Raw genomic sequence first — 7,500 nt, 5'->3', positions numbered from 1 at the left:
TGGTTAATGCATAAATATGCAGAAACTTAGATAGCTAAGTTCCCAAATATAACGGATTGACTGGCAGATACACAGGCACTTAATGAAATACACATTTACAGTAAATGTTATTACAAACTAGTTAGCCTCAATTAAATTATCTTTTTTTTTATAAACGTTTCATGTTTTGAAGTCGGAAAAATAATATTATCTTTCCTCATTTGATGTTGAGATGGTTATAAAGAAACTGAAAAACAAAATCCCTAACCAAATAAAGTGTACTTTAATTTCTATTTTGGATGCAAGGTTGATATAAATTACCAAAAAATATATATATTTTATTCTCCAAGATTTTGTAGTTTAATTCCTGTCTTTAAAATTCTCTCTCTCTCTCTCTCTCTCTCTCTCTCTCTCTCTCTCTCTCTCTCTCTCTCTCTCCTCTCTCTCTCTCTCTCTCATATTTATGTGTGTGTGTTGATGCACGTATGTGAGTGTGTTAGAATGAAACTAATTACTTATCCCTTTAAACTTGAGAATTACCAAGATTTACCAAAATTGTAATCATTATTACAAATTGAAGCAGTAATATTCAAGTTTATGGTTATCACCGTTAACATTGTGATTAATGTAAATGCAAAACAATAGTGATATGAATTAAAATTTTTATTCTTCCCCCTTCTATAACCATACTTGAAATACGTATGTACATATAATACACCTATGCTATAAAACACACACAGCTGAGTTAATATCAGATACATAAGAAATTTTTCAAATATGCATGCATATCCAGTTTTGAATAGAACAAACTAAAAACACATGTAAAGAATTTATCTATAAATCACATTGCAATGACAAGCCGTTTTTAGATTTTTGAAGGAAAGCTAGATGTGAACAATTTTAACATTGTGAAATTCATTTCAGCAGCCTTCAGTAACGCAATAGTCGGATTCAAATATTTCACGCTTCCTATTTTTTAAAAACCATGAATCCACGTCGATTTTATTTCAGGTGTAAAACTCCACGTTTGAAAATCATAATCAAATATGAACAAAAAAATGTTATAAGAGATGGTATGCAAAGTTCATTCAAGATATCTGCTCTTGTATAAACCCATCCCTAAAATCTCTCTTTGCTTCTTACGTGAACGAAAGGTTATAAGAACGAATAAACAGACAGATTTTTGCTTCTTACGTGAAAGAAAGGTTATAAGAACGAATAAACAGACACAGATTTTATTTATATATATATATATATATATATATATATATATATATATATATATATATATATATATATATACACATATATTATGCATACATATGATAAGGAAATTAAAAAAATAGTTCAAGCTCTGGGAGAGAATTTTAACTCGCGTCTTAATTAGTAGCCCTTAGCGGTCAAAGCTATGAACTAGCAACTAAAAAGACAGGAATTTAAATCCCGTAAGAAAGTTGAAGTTGATCATACTACTAATTGTATGTTGCATAACCATTTAAATATAAAGTTAAGCTCTGATTTACAATTTCATAAATTTGAGTGACATGATGGATAAGAGCCCGACTTCTGTTTTTACCTTTGGAACAATCTCCTACTAGAGCAATGACTGTTTATTTTTTTTTAAAACATTCAGCAAAAAAATAATGAGTAATTCTTTTTAATTTATTTGAAAACATATTGCACTACGTCTTAAAGACTCTCTAATATCTGAAATCGATAAGTGGTGAAAACAAAACCGATGAAATTATGATCGTTCCAGATTAAACACCCACTTCCCTTCTCGACACCGAAAACGGATGATAGGGATCCATCATACTACTTGATGGATACGAAAAATAAAAATGTGTGAGAGAGAGAGAGAGAGAGAGAGAGAGAGAGAGAGAGAGAGATACTGTTATATATTAAAGAAATTTTCATATCTTTAATAATTAGCAATAAGAAACCATCATAAGGAGAGAGTGAGAAGGGGGCGTGGGGACAGGCTCCCTGTGGACGTCGATGTTCCTAAACCATGATAAACAATGAGATGATAACGGGGTGGTGCAATAACGAAGCTCCTTGTCAACATAGCTGGAGGTGATCAATTTACGTAATAGATTGCAAGGCAATACCCTTGCTGTCGTTGTATCTTTTCTATACAATTTAAAATTACCTTCATGATATTACTTTATCATTTTCAGCCCAGCTTATGGAAATTGTTTTACTTTAAGCGTTAAAAAATAAGACACACCTTAGTGAAAAAAAATAAAGTAATGCTATTGGTACTTAGAATAGCTTTCTAATGTAGCATAAGTAAATCTTCACAATCAGTCCGATGAAATATTCGATTTCTTTTGATCGTTATTTAGTTTCCCTTGAAAAGTTATCGACTTACATTCTATTACAACCATACTTATTCACATCAGCTAGCCAAAAACTTGGATTTAGTTAATCCATGCGCCTATCATGATAATTTATATTCAATAAAATTGTTTACAACATGCTTATGCTAAATAAATACTTGAGATTTCCTTTCTGCACAACTGCCACTCATAAATGTTTCTCACAATGACTTTCCTGAATACGATGCCAGAACTTAGTATCGAGGTTTGGAAACTGATCTTGCAAGGCATTTTATGAGATACTGGTAAGTACTTTGTATCAATTTTTTTCTTGCTAGCTCTACTATCATAAATCATAATCTATAGTTAGTTACTTTGTTTTAGGATATATTTTGAGCATAATACTCTCTCTCTCTCTCTCTCTCTCTCTCTCTCTCTCTCCCTCTCTCTCTCTCTCTCTCTCTCTCTCTCTCTCTCTCTCTCTCTCTCTCCGTATAACTGCTGGCCCTGTCTAAATTTTTCTGAAGAGGGTGAGGTCGACGTCTTTAACAATTTCTAATGTATTGTTCTCTTTTTTTACCACTGACGTACGTACACAATTTTTAATTAAATCTTATACAGCACTATTGTCAACTCGTTATTGTAATAACAGTCATTCTTAGAATACCATCATATTTTCCATTACTGTCGTCATCGCTTTTACGTAATAATATCAATGTTGCACTGGGATGTACAGCATACCATGCCGATCTATTTCCATCAATCCAAATATCATTTTATAAACTAAAAAGTCATAAGAATTGAATAAACAAGATTGAATAGTTTCCACTATAAATAGCAAGTTATTTCATAGCTTAAATTTGTTGGAACAAAAATAAAAAAAATTTTTGTTATAACCCCCATCAATACAGCAACTATTATTATAGCCACATCCTCACCGTTGCATACTGCAGCTTATGTTATTATCTAACATCAAAATTATCAGAAAAAAGACTAATAACAACATTAATGATAAAAGCAAGGATACAAAAGGCACGGCTATATGGGTTAAGCTGGAAAGAGCATTAACTAACAGCCATTGTCTCTGATAACAAAGGAAAACAAAAATGAGATATAATTGCTTTGAAGAGGGGCTTCTAAAGATGCACTTAAGATATTAATATCCGTATATAAAGTGGATGGAAGACTTGCTTTTCCAACTGGGACGCCTGATTCTATCTTTCACTTACACGCAAACGTTATTACGGAAGTCTCTTCGAAATGTCTTTTTCCTTGCTATTCCAGATTAAGGGGAAAATGAATCTCAGTTCTACTTGGTAATTGAAAATGACCGTGGCATAGAGGATGAAAGAATTAAATATTATACAAATGTATCAAACCCACTTTTTATTCCTCCAAAGGAGATTCCAAAGTCTGTTCGTTCCTTTGATCGTGTCATATATATATATATATATATATATATATATATATATATAAAGTAACAGTCGCGTTAAATTTTCGTGTTTTTATGTTTTACAAGAGAATTTATCGTATTATATGATAATTTTAGCTTTAGCTTTAATAAAAAAAAATGTATTTACCGGATTATATAATGTTTTACTTACAAACAATAATTAGATTATTACCCAAGAAAAACGCTCGCTCCTGCATTCATTATCAATAGATCTTTTTATATACGGAAAATAAATATCAATTTAGTTTTAAACACAATGTAGAGATGAATCTTAGTACATTTTTGTATTCCAAGGATTCTTAGACGGATGCAAGGCCTTAGGTTTGAAGCTCAAAAATATATCGTCAACAGAGAGTACCAAGTAACTCTGCAATGCTACGCGTAACATAACCCAGTAATTCTCCAATTTTACATATATTTTCACTAGAGTAACCCTAACGCTTCAACAGAGACACCTTCACTCTCCAAACATATACGATGCCAGAGGATGATAGAAGCTGCCCCTATATAAACATTTGCAGTGGACAACAAACACGAATATAACTGTATTTCATATTATCTGATAACAAATAAGTTAGCATGAACTTTATGAAGACTAAGCGGTATTTTAATCATGATACTCGTCTCAAAAGAGAAGAGTCAAGAGGTGACTGCCAGGCCAGGAGTGTCGCATATTCCTTTCAACTTTATTGAATCTCTATTAGACTAACCAGTGAACTGGGTACCTGTAAGTTACTCGACTGGGCTGGGTAGCAACCAGGGTATTACCATCATTATTATTAGTAGTATCTAAGCTACAACCCTAGTTGGAAAAACTAGATGGTATAAGCCCCATGGCTCCAACAAAAAAAATCGCACAGTGAGGAAAGGATCTTCTTCTTCGACTAAAGCTTTTCCCGCTATGCGGGGTCGCTATTTCTAGAGAGCCGTTTCCAAGTTCTTCTATCTCTGATGTCCTCCATTGTGAGATCTTTCTCCTCCATATCTGCTGTTACACACTCCATCCACCTTCTCTTTGGTCTCCCCCTCCTCCTCCTACCTGGAACATCCATATCCAGCATCCTCCTCCCAACATACTCCTGGTCTCTACTCATTACGTGCCCAAACCAGTGTAGTTTCTTTTCTTGGATTTTCTTTGACACCTCTGTAACCTTTGTTGTTCCCCTTATCAAGTCATTCCTAACCTTATCCAGTCTCGTGATCCCAGCCATCCATCTCAGTGAGGAAAGGATATAAGGTAATAAATAAACTATATGAGAAGTAATGAACAATTAAAATAAAAAAATTTAAGAACAGTAAAAACATTAAAATTGATCTTTCATATATGAACTATAAAAAGAGACTTATGTCAGCCTATTCAACATAGAAAAAATTTGTTGCAAGTTTGAACTTTTCAAATTTCAGTAAGTCATGTTACATTTACATTTATTTCATGCTTTTCATGAGAAATCATCACCGACAGTTTCATTTATTTACTAGATCATTGATCTAAACAAAGGAACCTCGTTTCTGTTCCATCATTGTAATGCCACAATTTTTATTTAAAAAATATATTTCCACATTTATGACCCTTTGATATTCCAAAAAAAGGCAAACTTCATAGATGACAATAGATAACCCCACTGCCTGTATTGTGGCATCATCTCATTTACTGTGTGTGTGTGTATGTATGTATGTATGTATGTATGTATGTGTGTATATATATATATATATATATATATACCCACACATATATATACATATATATACACACACACATATATATATATATATATATATATATATATATTATATATATATATACACACTAGTGCACGCGACCCGTCAAAAGTGACTACTAAATATTTCAATATACACAGTTGAGCAGATGCACTCCCTCTTGCAAGGGTAGGACTACTCAAGAGTCAATTTGTATTGACTCTGGGACTACTCCTCCCCAGTACCGAGAACGGAACGTTACCGGAAAAATATGTATATATATATATATATATATATATATATATATATATATATATATATATACATATATATATATACATACACACACACGCACACACACACATATATATATATATATATATATATATATATACATACTGCATATACATTTATATACATGTATATACATATAATATATGTACAGCATATACATTTATATACATGTATATACATACACACATTATATATATACACATACACACACACATATATATACACATATATGTAATGCTGAAATACTGCCGCTAGAGAGTTATTGGGTCCTTTGACTGACAAGACAGGAGTACATTGGATCTTTCTCTCCGATTACGGCTCATTTTCCCTTTGCCTACACATACACCGAATAGTCTGGCCTATTCTCTACATACTCTCCTCTGTCACCGTACACCTGACAACACCAAGATTGCCAATTCTCCTTCGCTCGAGGGGTTAACTACTGCGATACAATTGTTCAGTGGGTACTTTTACTACTTTACCCCTGATAAGGGTAAAAGAGACTTTAGCCTTGGTAAGCAGCTCTTCTGGGACACTCAAAAATCAAACTATCGTTCTCTAGTCTAAAGATAGCGCCATAGCCTCTGTATCATGGTCTTCCACTGTCTTGGGTAGAGTTCTCTTCCTTGTGGGTAAACCCGGGCACACTGTTGTATCTTATTACTCTTCCTTTTTTTTTTTTTTTTTTAAGTTTTTATAGTTTGCATGTGAAAGATTTATTTTAATATAACTATTCTTAAGATATTTTATTTGTTAATTACTTCTCTTGTTGAGTATGTACAGAATAGTATTTCCTTTCCTCTCTAGGCTATTTTGCCTGCTGGAGCCCTTGGGTTTATAGCATCAAGCTTTTCCAACTAGGGCTGTAGCTTAGCATGTAATGATAATAATATTAATACACACACACACGCGCACATTATATATATATATATATATATATATATATATATATATATATATATATATATATATATATATATTTGCAAATGCTTCAAGATAAAACTATGAGTATTTGACAAAAGTTTAAGTGTATTCCTTATAAGCAAAATTCCGTTAGGTCTTGTTAATGAATGACAAAAGTTTAATAAGTGTTTTCATTATAAAAAAAATTCCGTTACGTCTTGTTAGTGAAACTGGTGTAGACTATTCTGCATTGCCTACCTAACAAAGATCTGGGTTCCTGTATACAGCTTTACCGTTATTTAAGAGGCTCATAATATTTTCATTGTGATCTCGTTTGCATATGTGCGCTTTGTTTGGTATGGGTTCATGAATACATAATCTAATAACCAATCACACATAGATAATACATATTTATACTAATTCATGTGAGCTTAATAATCGAGCTTGCTAATTGTTGAAAGTAAAAAAGAATGGGTCGTTATAGCTGACATAAAAAGGAATCAACTCATATCTGCAGAGCATTCCTCTACGCGTTCAAGATTAAAGTGTTATTATTATTTCTCATGCCAGCGTCGTATCTAATTTAGATATCAAAACAGTCATCTCACGCCTGCATTTATGCACATTTTTCCGAGGAGAATATTCTAATCTATGATGACCTTTCTTTCCGCTTCAGAAACCCTTGAAATTGCAAAATAAAAATAGTAGAAATAAAAAAGAAAAAATAGATTTGGTAAAGAACTATAAGTCACACTTGCTACTTTTAAGGACTGATATGTTGGCAATGAACTATACTCTAACAACTGACGGGTCAAAATATTTTTACTGCCAGATTCAAGTAATTAAAGTCTT

The 7,500-nt window shown here is 32.4% G+C and overlaps 1 protein-coding gene and 1 long non-coding RNA gene across 2 annotated transcripts in view; one reads left to right on the top strand and one right to left on the bottom strand.

Annotated features, from left to right (window-relative positions):
- The window catches only part of LOC137634575 (uncharacterized), a 629,767-nt gene that overhangs the window by 186,381 nt on the left and 435,886 nt on the right, over positions 1–7,500 (bottom strand). The window lies entirely within an intron of this gene.
- LOC137634574 (uncharacterized) overlaps positions 1–7,500 on the top strand; it is a 257,426-nt gene that overhangs the window by 498 nt on the left and 249,428 nt on the right. The window lies entirely within an intron of this gene.

Source organism: Palaemon carinicauda, chromosome 44 (genome assembly GCF_036898095.1).
Source record: "Palaemon carinicauda isolate YSFRI2023 chromosome 44, ASM3689809v2, whole genome shotgun sequence".
Taxonomy (NCBI): domain Eukaryota; kingdom Metazoa; phylum Arthropoda; class Malacostraca; order Decapoda; family Palaemonidae; genus Palaemon; species Palaemon carinicauda.
Note: the sequence above shows the minus strand (reverse complement) of the source record. Positions and strands in the feature narration are given on the sequence as shown.